The following is a 23,051-nucleotide window of genomic DNA, read 5'->3' on the forward strand; positions in this document are numbered from 1 at the left end:
GGTACCGGTGGACATGGTGGTGCCCCCACATCCCCAACCACAGGCACAGGCGCTGCCCATGGGAAGGGCCAGGGCACATGGCGAGGCAGCCCAGACCCAGCTTGTGGCCACATACTTCACTTAAAATCCCACCCCTGCGAAGTGCACACAGGCCTGGCACATACAAGGTGGTAATCGATGATGACAAAGAGACAGTCAACTGTCACAACCTCACCACCCTGAGAATGTCGCCACGGAAGTGCTACATTGTGTGTATCCCTAGCTACTTAACCATAACCAATCCTGTGTGACCAGAAAAACACATGCAGGGTGTGTATCACACACTCCTGCAAAACAGGCCATCACAATCCCTGGTATGTCACCCAAACCCTCCCAAACCACATCACCTTGTCTGCCACACCATGACATGGCATGCAATAGCAAAAGGCCAACACATGACCAATAAGATACGAAGTGACATGTCACAAATGAAAACTGCCATGAGACAATAATGCCTGACATGGAATCCGATGAAATGACTACACAACAACCTCCCACACATACAAAGTCAGACACAAATGCTTTCCAACAGTCGTAGCATGAACACAACACTGAATGCCCATTCACATGCACATTGTGCATGGCAAAATCCCGACTCCCAAACCTGTGTGCTGTGTGTGTCTCCTGCAACACACTGCTCAGCACACAGCACTTTGAGGAGCCATTGTGTTGCAGATACACCTTGAGCATCACATGAAAAAGACTAATCAAATCTACAACCAAATAATGCATGTACAGGATATCCAAATGGTAATACATCATGTGCTGCAGGGACACAGCGGGCCTGAGAATGCAATCTATGTGCACCTGTGGCCATGGAAGGGTGGTTGTACGTGTGGTGGATCATTGTGCAACTGTGTGTGTCGTTAGGGACATGCACTCAATATATGCATGTGAAATCAAGTGACCCTCAGTGTCCTGTACACAGCACATGTTAACATTGGCCATGTGCACATCCCAGCATGTCAAACCACACCATTCCCCTGACACCTGAAAAGTAAAGACAACACAGGAACAGGCATTGACCAGCACAACACATCATGTACATAGTACCCCACAATTACAATGTCAGAGTGCCCAAAACACTGTAGACCAAGCCAACTGTCCAACAACAAAAGGCCCTCCCTTACACATCACCTTGATCTTCTGAACAACTGTCTCTGGGGCATGTAGCCTTCGTCATTCAAGTCTACCTGGCTACAGGATCACCCTTCCCCTTGATCTCCATGTTCCAGCTTGCGTATAAATAGGGTCCAGCCCCCTCAGAGGCCACCTTGACTGGTAAAAATACCAAATTGCATATAACTCAAAGTAGTCAAACCCACAAACCAGGGGAAAAGCCTGCAGGCACCAAAAAACCCTGGAAGAGTCTCCAGTAGATGACTTGAAGTAGCAGGAAATGTCAAAGCACATGTACACGCACAATGATAGAACAACCAAGGTAGCACATTTGAACAATGGTCCAACAGGATGGGTACCATTTACGGTATGTAACATACGATGATGATCCAATAACTGATGGGTAGTGTCCCAGCTCTGGTGTCCAGGCGCAGGAGTGGCACGAACCAACCACCCCCTCCGTGGTCTGGGCGCCTTCATGGTCCAATTTACACAGGCCTCTGATACCCCGGCGGGGAAGGAGGGTCAGGGATATGTTACATGGACAGGCATTGGTAATCAGGATAACCGGAAAGAGGGGCAGGAGAGTAGATGTGGATATGCAAGGGAAGGTAGGCAAAATACAACTATTCACAAAAACACATACTCAATTTGAGAAAACATGTTCATCATGCACATTGTACCAAATTAGTCAAATGCAAGCCAAAGAGAGACTTATCTCTGGGGTGAGTGCTGGCCTCCTGCCTGCGCACTCTCAGGTCCGGTAACAGGAGCACTTCAATGCTGTAAAGAGAGCGTGAGTTACTAATCTGAATGTGTGTTTACAACACAGACACACAACCCCATCCATGCCCCAAAGTAAGTGACTTTTCCACAAACAAACACTCTGTCTGCTGCTTTGTACCCATGCGTTAGCTTGGCCCACCAATGGTTCATACACTGTCAATGCAGTAAGGCAGGTGCATGTGGCCGTGCGAGAAATGGAAGACGAATGGGTCAAGAATCACACATGATACAATGGTCCCTGGGTGAGCTGATATACGCGTATAGCAAGGTGCAACTTCAGTTGTGTTCTGGCTGCCGCATATTTCAATAGGTAGTGCACCTAGCAATTTGTACATGCAAATGACATGCACTGCCCACGAGTCTGTGACTCACTGGGTGTCCCTGTCCGCTGTATCAGTATCTGGCTAGGAATTATACTACCCTAATAACTATGCTTCAATGGAGCAGACGGTACTCAAGGATATGTTTGATGGCCCCTGCGTGTGCCCCTGACAACTTGTAAAGGCATTTGACATTTGGCCCTCAAGGCATGTCAGCTGTAATATGTGCTTCTCCTACAATTCCTGGCAAAGCTCCCCAGCACTGGTGCTACTTAGCATCCATGTGCAAGTGGCCTGGTGGAAGGTTGGCTGCGGTGTGGGCACGTGTGCCGCTCACCTTGGCTGGAGCTCCTGGAAACACATCTGCTTCTGTTGGACGTCTGAGCACAAGCCCTGTGCTTCTGCTTGCGCACACATCCATACGTCTGCACCACCGAACGTGGCCAGTTTCCTGGATTAGTCATCCCTTTGTCTGCTGGCAAAGGCAGTCTGGAGGCTCATCTTCCTGCAGAAAGGGCATACAATAAATTAATAAGGCAGGAAAGTTCCCTGTGTGTGTGTCTACATGCTGGTTGTCACTGGGCCAGGTTACAGACCTACATCCAAACTCCTCCTACCATCAATGTAACTTGGACAGGCCAAGGGTGCAGGCTACTGTCTACAGCATGACGTGCATCAAGCACATATATAGGCAAGAAAAGAACATACATCACAATCCACATCAATTAATGGAGACATCAATCACGTACTCACCCAAATTGATCACAGACATGGGGAGGATAAAACACAACAAATCCCCACTAGCGGTGTTAACACAAGTAGTACAGCAGCAGACAGGCCACAGTTACGAGGAAAGTCCAAAGCCCTTGTTTAATATTTTGTAACACCGAACCATCCTAGCAAGCCCATAGAGAAGGGAAGCAGGAGTGGCCTATGTGAGTCAGGACCCCAAGCTGCAAACACATACACAAGACAAGCATGAAGGGCCCAGCTGGAACAGACAGTGGATGCCTTCATAAGCCACAAAGCACCACACTGTCACATGAATGGACAATAGACAAACAATATTTAACTATATTAACTCATTAAACTAACAATGAACAACCTACATAACCTAATTAAAATAACTATCAAATAGTCAATATTATCTAACTAAACTAAAAGCAAAAATCAAAAATGGCCACATACAACCCGGAGGGGAGGCACCCAGGAGGGGGTAGGTACAGGGTTCACCTCAACACCCATATGCGATGATGTTGAATCAAAAAAAAACCCTCCATGGGCTCAACGCCTGCACACCATGACCTGTGTGGAAGATAATTCATCGTCCGAGTCTGCCTCATCCTGTAAAGGTGGACGTGGCACAGGAGCCTGACCACGCCGAGGCGCAGCATGCCCCTCATCGGCAGCAAGTCTGCCGGATGGGTGAGCCTGGTTCTGTGTGGCAATGACACGCATGTCTGCATGCAGAACCTCCCGTGATACACGTGCTTCCTCTTGCAAGGTAACAAGTGTAACACAGAGTTCTTCCTGCGTGGTCTGGCTGGACAACTGATGCGGCTCCCGGCAAGCACATAGCTCAGCTGAGATGGTACGCTCAAGCTGCTCAAACCTCTCATCTGACCGCACCCTCTGGGACGTCAAGAGGGCACCCAGAGTGGATCTGAGGGACTGATACTCAGCCCTCAAGGCCTCCATGTGTGCCTCTGCATGAGCAGCAACTGCTTCACGCAGAGACAACATTTCAGCCTGGCGTGCCCTGTCTGAGGCCGCCATGCCCAGCCTGAGCGAGCGGGCCGTGGACTGCACTGCTTGCTGCTGGAGATGCACCTGCCTAGCAGGGGGGAGCAAGGATTGGGCCACACATTCCATGCTCGCAGCAATGTTATCAAGTGCTGCCCCCTGACGTTCTGAATTGGCAGTCATGTCTTGCTCCCACTCAGTATACCTCGCTGGCACGTGGCCACCGCGTTGCTGGGCTTGATACCTGCAGGACCCAAGGAGCGGACGTCCTTGTTGGGTTGGTACCACCCACAGGCTGCACGACTACATGCCCCTGTCTACGTGATGCCCCAGGCACATCAGCAACTGGTGTGGAGGGTGACCCTGTGTCCCGATCCACCACAGGCAGAGGTCTCACCACTGTCTGGCCCCTCAGTGCAGGTGTCACGGACAGAGGAGTGTCCACATCAGAATCACTCACCCCTGACGTATGGACCTGAGGCACATCCAACTCGACATGGCTGTCAGAGTGGTCATCTGGGCTGAACTCATTGCCAGCCAAAGACAAGATGGTCTGAAGCACACGTGGGTTCTCATGGTCTACCACCCCACAACCCCCACTTGTGCCGTGTTGTGGTTGTGATAACAACCCTGTGCCTGGCATGACAACACCATCCTCTGGCTCCATTGCGTCATCATCTGAAAAGTGGAGAGAAAAAAACAATAGTACACATGTTAGGAGCACAAGACACACATACACATAGACATCACACAGACAGCCAAAACATGAAGCAGACATGTCACACACAAAAGAGAACCTGCCATGCATGCCTGGTCAATTTGACATTGCATCAGTGAGTAAGCATGTCGAACGGTGTTAAACGGCTCAGAAGCGGGTTGATGCAGTGCAGAACATGTTTACGTTACTCACTATCTACATGAACAAGTACTTCATGATGTGTATCAAAAATTGTGATGCCAGTGGAAGGGCTAGTTCAGGCATCACGTGCAATGTGCATGCAATGGGTTGCATGGCTACAAGCAAAGCCCCCCCCCGCCCTCAGTGAAAATGCAGGGATGCCTTGCATGGTAGCAAAAGGCTGACCAGAGACCTGTGTATTGGCAGACAGTGTTGACTAGCATCAATGGCATCATCTGAGTCAACTGACAACACAGCAGATGATGATGGGACAGTAAGCAGGACACATGACGAACCCTCAGTAGTACACCCAAGTGTGCAAAAGCCACTACACCAGTTGGACAGAGTCAGTGGGCCTGAAACTGGGGGAGGACTGTGCCCCACACAGACTGTGACACCCTAAACATGTGTGTGATGCAGGACAGGGCCAGAGTGGGCATGGGATGGCTGAAGAAATCCCATGAAATGTTGCTCATACAAGACACGTACTACAATGATCATCCAGTCAAGGACACATAGGGGCATGCATGGAATGCACATGGAGCATGAATGGGCACTCATGTCCCTGCGGAGCATCTGCCATCTGCACAGTCCAAGTGATACACCCTGCATGAAGGGCAGAGGATGTACCCCACTGTATGTGTCTGGCAGGTTGGCTGGTTGAAGTTAGCATGTACACAGGAGGCTTGAACAGGCCATTGCAGTAGGCCAAAATGATGCACAACAGTGCAATGGTGTAATTAGGGTGCAGGGGGGGTGGAGGGGCAAGGGGGCATGCCTACGTGGAGTACACGCATGCAGGCAGGGGACACATGCACGTCAGTCATGCAATGACATAGTCCCAGTGCTGAGAGGAAAACCACCCCTGACTACATGCAGAAGGTCCAGAGAGCAGGAACATGGACCGGAGGGGCATCTGGGTGACTAGCATGTGAGTAGGGTGCAAGTGTGGTGATGAGAACAGTCCCTGTCTGCTCTACATGTCCACCATCCTGCACAGCAAACACGCATCTGTGAAGAATTGCATGACTACCACATGAGAACCATGTACACATAGCATGTAGTGGCAGTCAAGCACAACACATTACACAGGCAAACCACACATGGGCTGGACATACACGCAACAGCACTCACAGACTGGGCATCAAAGTCCTGCATCTCTCCCACTCCTTCGACCAATTCTGGTGCTATGAACTACGCAACGAGTGCCTTGTGTGGAGTGAGGTCATCCTCCTCAGCTGGTGGCCCACCGCCAGTCACCAGAGTCATGCTGTAATTAGAGGCACGCTTGGCCTTAGTGCTGCGTTTGAGGTCATCCCAACGCTTCTTGCACTCGGCAGCTGTGCGCACCTCATGGCCAAATGCACTCACATTATCTGCCACATGCTTCCAGTGGGTATTCCGATGGCCAGCCGTAGTATGACAATTCAGCCCCACTAGCATGTCATGTCTGTGGGCCTGCACGTAGTCCACAAGGGAGTTCAGTTCCTGTTGGCAGAAAGGCTTCTTCCTTGACATGCAGGAGGCCGTGGCTGTGTCTGGGGTCCCAGCCTGTGCTGCAGATGCAACCTTCCTCCTCTTGGATAGTGGGGCGGACCCTGGCTGGCGAATGCCGCCCTGATCAGTATGACCAGTGGGACCGGTGGGTTGAACCAAGGGAGTGGCAGGTTGAAGGACTACCGAAGGCCTGACTTGCGTCAGTGGCTGCTGGGTGCCCTGGAATGGACCCTGCACAGCAACATCCGCTGTGACAGGGTCATTGACCGCGACTGTCCTGGTTGGTAGACTCACAACCGGGGTGTTGTTGGCTGCATCTGCCCCTGCACTTGCCAACTCCCACCTGGTCGGGGCAGCAGATGACATTGCTGCCCCAGGGACACGTGTCTCAGTCAGGGCAGCCCTGCGTGCACCTACGGTGTGCCTCCTGACCTCGAGGAAATCTTCCAGGGACTCTTCAAGTGCCAACACAGCCTGCACTGGCAGACCCTGAGCCTGGGTGGTGGTGTCCACAGCTGCACCTGCAGCTACCACTACCCTTGAGCCCTTAGCAGTCGATGAAATGGACTGGCGAGTCACACGGGCACCAGTGCCAGATGCAAAAACTGCATCTCCCGGAGCCGCAGGGGGTGGTAGCATGACTGCACAAACACATGGCACAACATCGCCCCGAGCTGCCGCATCCCTGCCTCTTCCCCCTCTGCAGCCACCCTGGACACCCTGGAGTCCTCCTACTCCCTGGTCACCCTGGCCACATCCCTGACCATGCCGCCATGAGGAGTACGCCCAGCTGAGGCGCCCCTCACCTTTGGTGGCCTCCCAACCATGGCACAGATGGAGTAGTGCTGAAGCAGATGGAGAAGTGCCAATGGGAGGTGTACAACACAATTGTCCTGGGCAATTTGGGCGAAGGGGGTGGGATACAAGATGTTATAAGCACCCCTGCACCTGCAAGGCTGTATGTGAGCCCGGTGATGAAGTGACAGGTCACGCAACGCTCAGGCACCCAAAACTGCAGTAAAACCGTGCACGCACCCCGGTAGCCCACGTGTGTGTGGAATTAACCTCCAGCAGTACATGGTGGCACCCAGGGACACAAAAAACACACGTACGCGTGGGACACGCAGTCTACTATGACCTTGAAAATGGGTATGCGATACACAGGGGCACCCGCAGTGGGAAAAATAGTGTGCACAACTCACCGTCAGACTACCGTGGTAACGAAAAACACGCGTAGCCAATGCCCCCGCCAAAAGAAGAGGTACGTCCTTGATCTGCTGTGAATTAGTGATGGTGCGCGAAACAACATGAAGTAGCAACACACACGTCGGTCTACACGAAAGGCACATATAGTGAACTGCCGGGACCCGCTCACCTTTAACCCGTGCTGAGGGAAACGCCCACGCGCATCACATCACTTTCGTGCTTAGGCCCTTTCCTCGGATTACACGCATTAACACGCGGACGTGCTGTTTTTTCACGTGCTGAATCACTATACACCCGTCGAGGGTAATGCCTGCGCGCGTAACGTCACAGACTCACTTACGCGCTAAGGGCCTTTCCTCGAATTACACGCTTATGTGCACTTTTTTCACATGCCAAATCACTCCGTATCAAGTTGGCCACGTAACAACACATGGAAGACCACGCTCCTGCACATGGAAGACCACGCTCCTGCCCTAAAGGCCATTTTCCTGCCCCCCAGAGCCCCGAGCCCGCTCCCATCTGCCATCTGCTGCTGACTGCCTGCAAAACACATGCCCTGCTCTTTGGTGCCTGCATGTCAGCCATCTGCAGGGGTCCAGTTGCTGTGACCACCCCTGCTGGAACAGAAGACTCCCAACTGGAATGCCATTGCTCCACAGCCCAGCCCCAGGACCCAGTTGCCCACCCACACCTGCCTCGGGGGTTGTCATGTCGGATACAACACCATCTAGCACCAGTGGCATCCCCCCAGCAGGGAGGCAGAGGGCTACCAGCTTCAGTGCCAATGAAGTTGGTATCCTGGTGGAGCAAGTCCTGGGGCAGTATGATGCCCTCTTCGAAAGTTCGCGCGCTGACTGTGAAGGATGGAAGAGGATCTGGATGCACATTGTGGCTGCCATCAATGTGGAGGAGGTGGCAGCCCGTGACATCAAACACGTCCGGAAGCGCTGGGAGGACTTCAGATCCAGGATCCTCAACAAGGCCCGGCACCTCTTAAAGGCAACGGATGCTGAGGGGTGCCAGGTCCGCTTAACCAACAACCAAATGAGGGTCCTTGAACGTATACACCCAGCGCTGCACTTCCAGGTCCTTGAGAGGCAGACCCGACTGGAGTCGAGCGGTAAGTGTACATGCATACTGATTGGACGCTGTGCATGTTGAGGTGTGGCAGGAGTGGGCAGGTTGCACATATGTCTTTGTAGGGCCATGTATGGATGTGTATGTACAGGGACGTGAGCCTGCCACATGTGAGTCCTCTCATGTGTGAGACACATCGATGGTGTATGTGTTGTTAAGCATGCTGGGCAAATGCAGGTGTGGGTGCACACATGTTTGAATTCCTGTGTGGATCATGATGATGTGTTGGGTGGGGACATGAGTCGGGGCCTGCTGGTTGGTGCCTGTCACTACTGGGTAGGTGAGTGGGGACATGAGTCGGGGCCTGTGGCAGGTACCTGTCACTGCTGGGTGGGTGGGGGTGCAGGGGGACATGTGTCAGTGCTCGCTTGTGCATGGTGACATGTGGGCTGGCTGGGGGGCATGCCCAGGGGTGAAGGGCTGCCTGCAGAGCATTCCCAGGGTAGATCGGCTGCCTGTGGGGTATGGGGAGGGTGGGAGGCCTGCCTGCAGATATGGGGAGCCCATCCACCCTCCCCATACCCCAGAGGCAGCCCTTCACCCCTGGGCATGCCCCGCAGGCAGCCCACTCCACAGGGGGGACTTTTCCCATGTTGTACATTTGATTTCACTGGCGCGAGCGGGGTACGTGAATTATGGGGCATGCGCGGGGAGTTTTACACGCTATTGGCCTAACGCGAACGGGGTACGTGTATTCTGGGGCGTGCGTGGGGAGTTTTACATGCTATTGGCCTAGCACGAGCAGGGTACGTGTATTCTGGGGCATGTGCGGGGAGTTTTACACACTATTGGCCTTGCTTGAGCGGGGTACGTGCATTCTGGGGCGTGCACGGGGAGTTTTACTCGCGTTTTTGTTGTTGGGGGCTTGTGTGCTGGTCCACTGGCCTTTGTGCCATGTACTGTATTTGTGCGCTGTTCATGGCGCATGGGACAGGGTTGGGGGAGTAACTGGCGCTGCTGCAGGGTCGCTGCGCCACTCTGCGCCACAGCTGGTTATGGATGTTGAAATCCATGAATACGCTGTGCGCTGAAATGGGTTTTGGTGCACGCGGCTGGCGCAGACTGCCACACACACGCAAAATGTGCACCAGCCGCGTGCGCCACTTGTGCAGCGAGATCTATGAATTACCCCCGGAATCTTGCATGAGCCATGTTCAGCCTCAAGATGAAGCTGCTCCCAAGTCAAATCTGTTTGGCACCCAACATCATTGTTTAGTCTAGTTGTCTGAGGCTTTATGCTCCTCTTCGTCCTAGGACTCTAATTCAGGGGAGAAAATAAAAATGCTTAATTTATAGCACACATACAGAATAGATCAATTACAACTTTAAAATCTATTATGAATGGAGTAGGTCCCACACATTTATTTTTGTTTAAAAACCTTTTATGTTATGTACCCTTTTTTGTGGATTTTCCTTGAAACTGTCAAATTGGATTTGGCAACCACCAGACCAAGCTGAAAAACAACCTTTTTAAAATACATTTTCAAATTATGTAATATTAAAAGCTTTTGATCTCACAAACTACATCTTCAGAAAGTGGTTTTAATGCTTGTCGACCTGGCAATATGATTTAAACTGTCTAAAAATAATGTTTCATCCTCCGATTAACATTTTTAAATTAATAATAACGTGGAGTCGAACAATGTGTTTATGTGTAACATTTTTAAAATACATATATGAAAACTGTACCGGTAACCTTCAGAGATGTCGCAGGGAGATGGTTCGACCTCACCCTGGAAAACATATTGATTAAATTGTGTCCTCTTTAATGCCTTGTATTGTTATTTTGTTTCACCTTTTCCAGTTTTCATTAAGCAACTAAAGTATCTGAACTAAAAGAAACACAACTAATATGGTGAAAGGGTCTATGTTATTCAGTGACAAAAAACATTTTTCTGAAGGTTTACATTCATTGTTGGATGTTTTTCTGCAATAAATACAGCAAGGTTGTTGATGTAATGCTTTGCAATTTGCTGACAGTATTACTAATCACCACAAAAATGTTAATCTATAACCACTAGTATAAATCAATACATTTTCACTTCTATTACCTCATCCTCCAGACCGGTTGCAGTAGAAGGCTAGTACGTTTTCTCAGTCTGAGGCTCTGCCTGTGTAATAGTAATTGAAATAAGAAATATGTAAAAGCAAAATCCAAAGAAATTAGATTGAAAAGGTCTTTATTGACAAAGAATCCTAAAAGTTATAACAATAATCAATATGTTTTTGGTTGGAACTTGAACAAATACATATTTTGTGTAGTCACATGTGAATGATTATTCTAAAAAATGTACTTGAAAGGTGAGTGAGGTCACTGTGGACTCCGGAACAGTGGTCGATGTAGCATCCTGGTCCTTTAATCAGTGCAAATAGTCAGAACATGTACTTTGGTATTATAACTTATACCACATCAAAAAGAGGTTTTTTTCCTTGATGCTAACGGTCTGTACTTCCATCTTTGTGGTCTACGTAAAGTCAGACATGGTAATTTACCAAACAAGATGACATCATTTTAAAAAGACGCAATGAGAGTGTGTGATTGGTAAGGCTCCCATTGCTTAGAGTTATTTGACTATCTCACAAATTAATCTAAAGTAACAAATGTATAAACCAAAGATTGTGTCAAGAAGGAAAGACATGCAATGAAATATCAATGAAATTCTTCACCCAAAACATAACATTTTTATTTATGGTACCTGCCCACGGACTATTTCCATTTAAGTAGTCTGTGGTGATGCTTTTAGATGTACTGTGATTGCTCTTACATATCTTCAGAGAAGTGCATACCGAAGACACAGAATCAATTGCCCCTCACGTCATCCAAGACATCCATGGCTCTGCTTTCAATTTCGGACACTGGAAATCTGCAGTTGGAGAGCCATGTTCTTATTAAAAGTAAATCCTTAGGAAAAACAAGAAGAACTATACTATCACTTTTAGCACGACTGGTATTACTGCAACCAAAAATGATACAAGAAGGCATTGTCCGATTGCCCTTATGATGCTTTGAAGAAATATCAAAAATTATTGGTATTAAAAAGGTATCAGTGAGTAAACCAAACATCTCATCCCTATTGCTAAAATGGATTTCTGAACTCTGTCCTGGAGGGGCAGAGATTCAGAAGGCCAGCCTAGTTTCTTGGAACAGCGTAACCTCTGGACAAGCCAGACCAATCAGGGTAGCGATGGCGGCGGTCAAGACTAGGTCTCAAGAGGGGTGAGGGTGACTGAAAGCCCACAATGAGCATACAAAGCAAGGACGCTTACAAATTACTCCAGACAGGTGTTATATTAAAAATATAGACACATTTATTACAAGGCCTTTGTAACATCGACCATAGTAAAGAATCACAGTAAAACTCCAATAAACCAACACATCACAAGCAATACAATATATATACAAGACCAATGGGTCTAAAGAGTTAGAAGTACGAAATATGCAGACCACCTAGATGGGGAGGAAAACAGGCAGTGCAAGTAATCTTTAGACCCAGATCGACATCAGAGGCCACCTAACTAGAAGGAAGTCCGAGCCCTACAAAGAGTGGAGCCTTGTGCTCAAAAGTACCTGCACACGCGGGTGCCAACGGGCAAAGGAGAGTCTCTTCAGGGAAATCAGGCAGTTCAGAGAGGTGAACTAAACGATGAAGAGCAGTTCCCCGCTACTCAAGCGCGGCCTCTGCTTGTGGGCAGAATCAGGGCACGAGTGCGGAAAAGGGTTGCTGTTTACGACAGCGATGGAAAGCCACAGGCTCCTGTGGGAGGGCGACCGGTTAGGTTATTGACTACTCACTGGTCCCTGATGCAGGCAGACCCAGGCTTTTCCGGTTCCGTTTCGGTACTGGTGGGTTCAGATGCGATCAGCAGGATGTCTCGACACTGTGTAGATTCTGCGACAGCAGGAGTCAGGGTATCCCAAATGTAGCGAACACGCACAGGTTTGTTACCACATCAGGGCAACTCGGCAACCGCAGGTATTCCTGTCCCAGAGCACACGTCTCACTTCAGACCTGGGAATGCCAAGTGTACGAATCGTGTGAGAGTGCCGAGGACACGGGATTAGCAATAAGCCAGACGGCGGTGACAGAGCAAGGTTCCTGCGTAGGCTGGTCAGTCCACTGGATGGCCCAGGGACGCTTCTGAAGGCTTACGTACAGGATTTGGTGAAAATGCCGAGAATAGTTGTTCCCACTATTCTAAAGGGTCGAAGCGCCAGTACAGGCCTTCTCGTTCGATCAGAGGCAGTGGGGTCTCACAGGACGACAGCAGTGCAGGGTGCCAAACCTTCAGCGGGTCACCAGCAATTCCTCGACTCAGCTTCTTAGTTGCAGGATACTTGGCTCCTTATCCTTTGTTCGTGAGAACTCAGGAGATCGACATGGTAGTGGGGTTTTCAGCCTCCTCTTATCCAGAGTTCCCTTTGCGCCAGAATGGAGAGGACCCAATGGAAGATCTGCTCACAAAACACTCACACCATATGTGGACCTATCACGGACCACGGTGGTCCCAGGCATTCAGGACACTCTAGACTCTCTGGCACCCAGGATGTGTATTGGGAACAGACATCCCAGCCCACATCCTGGAGGCACACATAAGGCATGCAGAAGCCCGCGAAAGCATTGTGTTTCGCGGGAAAGTGCATGACCAAATAAGGACTGCCCCGGGTCGGCTCGACCAGGGGGAAGGTGAAGGGGCAAGACGGTCAGCGGACAGGACAAAGAACCTCGTGGCATGGCCATTTTGGAGGCCAGGCCATCCATTTGGGCCAAACGCGGAAAGCGCGGTTAACATGGCAAAAAGGGGTTCAAAACACAAAGAAACGATAGCTGCCACCAGTCCCGTCCGTGACACACTTGCACATATCATGATAAGTCCAGCGAGAGTTTCTTGGGCCATTGGAATGACTAGAGTCCCAAGAGCGTGGTAATGTAAGTTACAGTGCACTCTTGTTTCATGTTGCTCAAAAGCTGCAACAGGAGGAAAGGACTAAGGGAAACAAAGTCTCCCGGTACTGACTGTCTTAAGGGCATGTCAGTTTCCCCGTAAGAATGGAGCGAAAGCCCAGAAGAGTGCAGCAGAAGGCTGCGCTTCTCTGTCAAAGTCTAGATCAGGGTGTAAAACAACAGCAAAAAGTTTGGGGGTTGCCACATGGAAGGAAAATTACCTACAATTATGAAATCTTTCCTAACACCCATTATAATAAAAAGAAATTGACTTCATAGAAAATGGCATTGAAAGCACATAGAAAACATGCACTACTAAAAATTACATTTAAAAACAATAATTTGTAATGTTATGTGCTAATCAAAGAGATAAAAATGCTTATGCCGGTTGATAATGGTGTAGAGTTTTTAAATAAAATAAAGTTAGAACAGGGCATACATTGCAGTATAGAGCAATAGAAAGTGTCCTAGTGGACATTGTTCACAATATAGAAAACCACACGGAAAGTGGTTTAACGGTTACTTGGAACAACAGATGTGCTGATTCAGCGTGCAAGGTAAGAAGTGGAGGGATGGCAATATTGTTTGTGGATTTCACCAATGATTTCTTGGTTGCTTGTAAAGTGTTTATAAAGGCTTAAAGAAGGTGGTGTGTATATGAATATCTGTCATTATCGTTTGCATCAATCAGACCTCTATGACAATGTTTGACCTTCTGGGTTCTGCCAGTGCAGCCCCCTTGTGAGCGCACACCCACATGTGTGTTCTGAAATTGATGATGGAAGGGGATGGATGTGTATGAGGCAAGCACAGAAGGCCCATGAAAATCTTCAAGGGACACAGAGATATGTTAATTGCAGGGACGGCGTCTTCAAAGAGAAGTCTGCAGACACCAGGTCTGGGGTGGCCATGTGGACAATGTTCCCTGTGTGGAAGAACCCATTGAGATGTACATGGGGTTCGGCACCTTGAGGATTCCGATCCACCCAGCCCCCTTGCGACTGCATGCCCACAGGTGCGATCTGCCCTTGATGCACAATTGGCTGAAGCTGAATGAGGATAAGACTGAGGTGTTGGTGGCGGGATACCCCTTGATCCTTCTCTTTGGGTGTCTTCTTTTTGCTCTTCCTCTCTGTGTCCCCTTCCGATTCCTGCTGATAAGGTTAGGAACATGGGGGTAATAATCTCGGCCACTCTCTCCATGGAGGCCCAGGTGGCCGCTGTATGTAAAGCAGGCCGCTTTCACCCGCACATTCTTAGGAAGGTTCTCCCCTTTGTTCCTATTCATCTTCATTCGCCGGTGGTGGCCACTCTTGTGCTTAGCTGTCTAGACTACTGTAACTCCCTTTATCTATCCCAACCTAAGGGATTGATTCAGCTGCTGCAACGGCTACAGAACATGGCTGCTCAGGTTGCCACCATCTCCGCTTATGGTGCCCACATCTCCCCAGTGTTCTGGACCCTTCACTGGTTGCCAGTTGACCAGCGCATTGTTTTCAAAACCTTGTGCGTGGTTCATCGTGTCCTCCAGTCTCAGGGGCTGGAATATCTGTGTTGTAAGTTTGTACGTTATGTTCCATCATGCTCTCTGCAGTCAACTTCAACTGGCTTTCTTGTTTTTCCTGCTTTTCGCCATTCACGTTGTGGTGGGCAGGTCTTTTCTGTTACAGCACCTCATCTTTGGAATGGTCTGCCGCTCCATCTAAGAAATTAGAAAAATCACCTTGCCTTCAGAAAGTCCCTTAAAACTCATTTGTTTTAGTACTACCGCAGTTCTCTCTATTCCTCTCTTCCTTCTAGGCCAAGATGCCTTTGGTGAACGTGCGCTTAATAAGTATGCTTAACATAACATAAAAACATGCTAGAGGGGGGATGGATGAGGATGGGGCAAGCACAATATGCCAATGCATGTGTTATTGCACACCAATAACTTACAATACTCTTATGTATTTGACATGTAGTGGACTTACACAACATTTCTCACAACAGTTCTGCTTGAATTATGTTTTTATTTTTTATTTGGTTTGGTAAAGGGGATCTCAATGTCATTTCATATTAAGTCGCTCCAGTCGAGGTACGAGCTGCATAAATCCGCATTATTGTCCGCTGTCACTGGGGAATACATCAGTAATGCCTCGAACCACGCAGGCAGATGTTACTCTTTGGATGCTAAATCCCAGTGTTCCATTAATTCACCATGTAACCGCATGATAAGCCACAAGCCTGTTCCACCTGTGTCACAGATAAAGAGTAGTTTACTGGAATGAACCCGATAATTGCATTTTATTTTATTTTCACTACCTAGTAATATGTACGCCATTGTTTTGATTTTAAAAGTTCCTTTTAATACAACTTATTGACAGTAAATGTGATTGCAAGTATGGATCAGTTACAAATGTGAATGCGTATTAAAGAAAGAAAAGTTTGGGAAATATTTCAATCTAAAAAAATCATAATTGTTCGGATGATAAATCTACAGTGGAACATTTTGGCTTCATTTCACTATGAGTAAATTATTCATTTTACAGGAACATTCTCGCGTCAATGATCCGTCAAACTTATATTGATCTAGGGGTACAACATATTATGTTACCCGTCTCTATTGTCAAACAAATAAGATATATAGCGTGAACTACTCGTCACTTGGATTACGAGGGCAAACAGTAGCACAAAGTTTGTGCATAAGGACCCTCATCATTCGCAGCATGAACCTTGTAAACAGGGTGCCCTTAAGTCATACAGCTGTGTAACGCATAGTGGCGGTGTGTCTTATTCTGCAATGTAGGCCAAGCAGCCAGAGTTTTCTCTGCAACATCAGTTCTCCACCAGAGTAGGCAAAAGCTCACAATGAAAGCATGTACACCAAGTGGAAACGTCTTCCATGCGACTGGGTTCAGGCTCCGGCGATTGATCATAATGAATGTCATCCGATTTCACATCGTATCCTCTCTTTTCTCTTTCAAGGATCTCCATTTCTGAGTATTCAGGATCCTACATGTAGCGCTGAATTGTTGCTCTAGTTCCTGAATAGTGAAGAAGCACAGACTCAGAGCGGCAAACAAACACCTTTTTGTTTGTGCAAAGGAATGAAAAGATGTTTCTGAATAACATTGAACATTGAATGTTAAAGAAAGACAAGCAAAGAAACAGCCAATATCACAAAAGTACATTGTATAAAGGCAAGATTAGTAGCCTCAAACTGTAAAAATTCCCAAGAACTTTGTTCTACATAATATAAGAAATGAAAAGCGACTACTGGGTTAATTGATGTTAGGCTATATGCGTACCTGTTCTCAGTGTGTCATACTTGGCAGAGAGCTCAACAGAGCAGAAAAAAGTCAGGAAGGCTAAAATAGAAATACACTGACACAAAGGAAAAAGAAACTCCAACGGTGAGGAGTCAGAATGGGTTTTTTTATACTTGTCGAGGAACGATGCATCTTGCCATTTCCCTGGAGACACATCAATAGATTGCACACAGAGGACATTGACATGAGACGTGCATTGGTGTTGTGAAATCGGGCGTGAGCATCCAGTGATGTAAGCAGTAGGGGAGGGCAATCTGAATCCATGCTGCGAGGGCACTTAAACATGGGGCGATTAATCAACGGATAAGAATAGCACAAGATGGCGGTACCTGAGCCGTCATTTTCTTATGCGTTAAAGTGAGAACAACTTGGGTAATTTGCATTGGGAAATTATTTTAAAACAATCAATGTTTGCTCTGAAATACATGCCCGATCCATTAAGCCAATAACATTTTTGACCAAACTACCCCTTTAAGGTCTCATCAAGTCTGAGGCTATATCGCTTTTTTGCACCCTGTCTATGACATGGCAGCAGTCTTATGTCCATGGATCTTCCCAGTTATCTTGATGGAAAGTGTCCCACATCTAGTAGGGAAGGCTCTTCCTGTGGTTTTTCAACTGGCATTTCTACATGTCATTTTCCTTTCCCGATATATATGCACCGACAACCCTATAAGTTTGCATCTCTATCCATGGCTATATTTCTGAATTTCTGATTGTTTCTGGCATAGTCCTCTTGGAAGATGGATAGGTGCTATTTATACAGAACCCATCATTTTCTAGGTTTTAGGGTTTTTCAGCCAGTAATGTGACATGTTTCTGGATTTCTACAGGCGTGTTATCACTGTCTACTGGATGGGCTACTTGGAGTTATGGGTTTTGGGCCTTCAGAGCTAACCTTACTCTGGTTTCCCACTCTGGTGCCTTTGTGCCTTCAAATATTCCTTTACTCTGGTTTCCCATTTGTTGATTTTGATTGAAAGGAGGGCTACTCATGATTGTATTAATACATTTTTGGTTATTCATTTCTTGTTGTACATAGAGAGATAGCTTGTTTATTTTGTTGTATTTATTGTGCATTCGTAAGGCTCTTATACATCAAGAAACTGTGTTTCAAACCACCTTGATGCACTCCTACCTGCTGTAAGTGTCAGGAACATTGATAGGTCCACCAATGTAAGGTAATTGTGCTATCTTTGCATGTGAATTGAAAAAGACTCAAAGGATTTATCACCATCTTATTGCCACATCTTACAGACATCTGCATCTGCCATGGTTTTTCTCTAGAGAGCACTGTAACTGGATTATTGCACATAATGTTCCTTATCTTTACCCACTTGTTCCCAGATGGACCCCATGCGGTTAGCATGCTTATTTATATTTGAAATATGTTGTGGCCAGAAGAAGTGTGATGTTTTGGCTTCAACTTTCTTCTGTCTAATTTATGCTCCAGGTGGTTCAACCAAAGCTTATAAAATACACAGCAGAATCTTCCCCTTTCATGTACCTTGGTAAAACCAAGCATGGAACATTTGGATGTAGCCATACCAATGTTTGCTATGGGATGCCTCATCTGGGTACTAGCAACTTAATGACTATCTAATGCCGATTCACTTGAGGTTTCAGAAATCTCACAGTAAACGTTGGGGCTCCTCAAAGATCTGAATAAGCATTTCCATCCTGGTTGAATTTCACTCTCGGTTTCACTGCAGCTGAGTGACTGGTATCAGGACTAATATCAGGATAGGATGGCATTGTGAATCTTTCTCTGCCATGCACACATTCTCCATCATAATGAGGATGAGCATCCACTTATAACTCAAAGCACATGACCGCAGCCACTGTCAAGCACATCCCTTTTAATGAGTTCCAAAGGGTGCTTCCTTCCAACGTCCTTTAGCTGTAGCATTCATGTGTAGATGTGCAAAAGAAGAAAACTAAATGGTGCATTATGCTCACTCTGCCCATCACAATGCTGGGCTACAAAGTGTTCATCCTCCATGTAGATGATGGTGCCCCTATTGTGTACATCATAGCAGCACACTAGTGCCTGTGCTTCTGGCACTCACTTCTACCTTCACACACTGCTACTCCTTGAGTACGTTAATGCCCCTCTTTTAGTTATGTTATGTTTTGTTATCTATATTTATTTAGTGCACGCTCACCCAGAGGCATCATGGCGCTGGGGAGGTGAGGCAAAAACATTCTACAAAACATAGCTAGAAAAGCAGGGTCTTCAGCATCCGACGAAAGGCAAGGAGGTCGGTTGTCTCCTGCAGGGGCAGGGGTAGATCATTCCACGCTTTTGCGGCAGCAACCGAAAAAAGCACGTCTTCCCTTTCAGGCTAACCTTAACCGGGACACCAACACCAGCAGGGCTACCTGGGATCGGAGAGATCGGGTAGGCAGTTAGCGGGAGAATTTGGCTTGCAAGAACTCTGCTCCCGTGCCGTAGAAGGCTCTGTGCACTATGTACGTGATCCGATGGCGACAGGGAGCCCGTGCAATTGCCTCAACAATTGCCTCAACAATGGAGCTCATATGGGCTCCAAATGGCGGACAAATGATGGCTCGTGCGGCTGCATTTTGGAGCAGCTGAAGGTGGCTTGTTAGGTAGCCGGGATGAGCCAGATAATGAAAATCATAGTAGTCCAAAACACTAAGGACCAAAGCAGCAACCACCAGGGCTTGATTAGCTATGGGAAGAACCTTCCGGAGAACCTGAAGTTTGAAATGACCCGATTTACACACCGCTTTGACCTGTTCATCCATGGTCAAAGTGGCAGAAATCTGCACTCCAAGGTTCCGAACTGACAGGACTGGTGTAGGAAGAGCGGCAAGAGAGGTGGGCCTGAAATCAGACATCCAGAACCTTTGAGGAGTAGAGGTCCCTACGAATAGTACCTCAGTTTTATTACCATTTAACTTCAGCCAAATCAGTGTAATACATGTCCCCATATACTCAAGAAAGTTTCTTAACCAGGCGGCTGCTTAAGGTTTTGTCAGGTCTAAACAAACCAAAATCTGGGTATCATCGACATACAAGTAAAACCGAAACCTGTGAGGCTCGATGAGGAGCAGGAGGTATTTTATGTAAATGTTAAATAAGATAGGAGACAACGCTGATCCCTAAGGAACTCCACTGGAAAGGGGAGCAGGGGCTGAGCAAAAAGGAGGGAGAGAGACGGATTGTGAGCGATCCGCCAGGAAAGCTGTAAACCAGTCGAGGACTTTGTTAGATTTGCCGGCCTCCACCAGCCGAGAAATTAGATGAGAGTGGTCTTTAGCAGCTGCCATTTCCTGGGTCAGCATGACAAAACTCTGATCCCTGACTGTGTTCTGTTGGTAGCATTCTGCATTAATCGGACATTGCTCCAGTATGAATTGTACAACTAAGGTTGTATCTGAAAAAAGTACCTGTCCTAGGGGTTCTTCAGGATGCTTCTCCATTTCATTACATTCAAAAGTAAGGAACATCACATGAGATTTTACAGGCTGTAAATATTGTAGCTTTTCAGATGAGAGAAACACTCTTCACGATTTTACTTTACTGAATTTGAAGAGTTTCTTGTTTTAATGTATTTACTTTATTGTTTAAAGCTCCGACCTAACTTGAGACCAGAATAGTGCTGCACAGGGTGTTGAGAGCCAGTAATATGACCTGTGTCTTTTCTTTTAACATTAACAGGGTTATCTCTTTGTGGGCAAGGTGTGCTTCAAGCCAGTTGATCGATTCACTGTGTGGGGAGTGTGTACCACCTGACATGTGGAATTTAGCTGCCATGTACACTGGAGTGCTACTTGTGACTGCCTTGTAGATGATAGGTACAGTTTTGAACAGTATCCTATCCTCAAGAGGGAGCCTATGTAGTTCACGTAGGACAGAGGTGATTCATTCTAATTTCTGTGAACCAATTAAAAGTTGTGATGCATTGTGCTGAACTTCTTTTAGGGTCACCAAGTTAGTGGCAGGGAGGCCTGTTAGAAGGGCATTTATCTCAATGATGTTCAAGGGCCTGCACTTCGGTCTAGAAGTGGTATGGCGGGACAAAAGATTTGATTGTGGAAAGGGTGGAGGTTTGGAGCCAGTCTAGCTGGGCCTTCTTGACTATGGGCCTCATTATGAGGTTGGTGGTAATTCAACGGTGTGACCTGTGGGATGCGGCCAACCCTGTAACACTGAATCCGGGGCCTGACTTCCCGGTGCCACCTGGACATTACAAATCCTGGAGGCGCCGGAAGACAGGCGCCGGATTTCATAAATCTCCAATCCCATAGAGTACCATAGGACTCTATGGGTGTTTGGAGATGGAAGCACCCTCACCGTGTCTAATGGTGCCAGTGCTTCCATGATGATTCTGCCTACTGGGGCTGCTGCGCCCATCAGGGTCAGACCTGCTTGGTGCAGCGGCCCTGGAAGGCAGACTTGTATTGTGGCTGTCTGGAAACAGGGTTGCTGGTGAGTTTACCAGTTGTCTGGGTCCACGGTTGATTTTTTCAGAAGAGGTAGTATAAAACCAGCCTTGAGGGTCTGCAGGAATTACCCTTCAATGAGGAAGGCTTGAAAGATGTTGAGGAGTGCTTTGAGTGCTGGGCCCATCCTTTATTTAATGTTTAAGGCTGTGATGACATTGTCAGAGAAAGTAGGTTTGAGAGACGCAATTGTTTTTAGGACGTCTGGGGATTAGAGAGAGATGATAGAATTCAGTCCAGTTGGCCAGAGTGTGTGCTACAGTGCAGGGGGTCTAGTTCTGTGGAAGGATGATTTGTCGTACTTTGTCTATTTTTTCAACAAACTAGTTTTTAATTTTGTTCAAACGAAGTGAGCACTAAGCACAGTGTTTATTTTCTTAGTGATTCAATCTCGCAGGCCCCACACCCTATTGGTCTCCACCATTGCTGCTGATGCATTTACGAGCATACCTGAACCCTCCGCTCTCTAACTGAATCTATCGCTACATACTGCACTGATGAACCTTTGCTGTTTGATTGTCCGTAGTAAATAACATATATAACTGTCCTTATCGATGAGCTCCAAAGCCCCGACTTCGTTCACAATACGGCCTCACACCACTATCTAATGTGTAAGTATGGCCCCACTCCACCATTATCCGCTGTCATTAACACGCCTTACAACTACTGCTATTTGCCTACACTGCAACTTACCCTGCATTTTGCCCGACCGCCACCCAGTAAAGAATATCCTTCCTCCCCTCGCGTTGTACCCACCTGTCCTACTTTACTAATTTTCTTGAAGTCATAGGCCGACAGTGACCAAGTTGCCCCTCCCACAGCATTGTCGCTCTTACACTCGAATAATGCTATACTAATTCACCTACATTCGCTAAGCTGCTCCATGTGAGCATACACTTTATTGTTAGCTCCTGGGAAACCCTACTTCAGCTATAGCAGCAAAATCGCCCCTCCCTGTGCAAGGAACTGCTTATACAAACTGCCTCCACCAACTAGTCCCGCCCAGAGCAGCAAAGCTTGCCGCCCATGTATGTACACTTAGCAAATGACAAACCTACCCATCTTCGTGTATCTAGCCATAGTTGACTTAGCCTAATTTGTATGTACCTAGCCTAGGTGATCTTGTTTCAACTATCTTCATGCACCTGACATAGCTGAACCTATTGATTCTGTGTACCCAACCAAAGTGGAAGCTGCGTATTCTTATGCACTCAGCAAAAGTTAAAACTGCCTATTTGTATGCACCCAGCCAAAGTTGAAACTGCCTATTCTTATGCACCCAGCCAAAGTTGAAACTGCCTATTCTTATGCACCCAGCCAAAGTTGAAACTGCCTATTTCTATTCACCCACCCACAGTTGAAACTGCCTATTTGTATACACCCAGCCAAAGTTGAAACTGCCTATTCTTATGCACCTAGCAAAAGTTGAAACTGCTTTTTTTTATGCACCCAGCCAAAGCTGAAACTGCTTGATTTGTATGTACAGAGCCTATGTGATCTTGCCTATCTTCATGCACCTAGCTACAGTTGAACCTATTTACTCTGTGTACCCAACCAATGTTAAAAATGCCTATCTTTATGC

This window comes from Ambystoma mexicanum, chromosome 5p (genome assembly GCF_040938575.1).
Source record: "Ambystoma mexicanum isolate Mex_15411 chromosome 5p, UKY_AmexF1_1, whole genome shotgun sequence".
NCBI lineage: Eukaryota > Metazoa > Chordata > Amphibia > Caudata > Ambystomatidae > Ambystoma > Ambystoma mexicanum.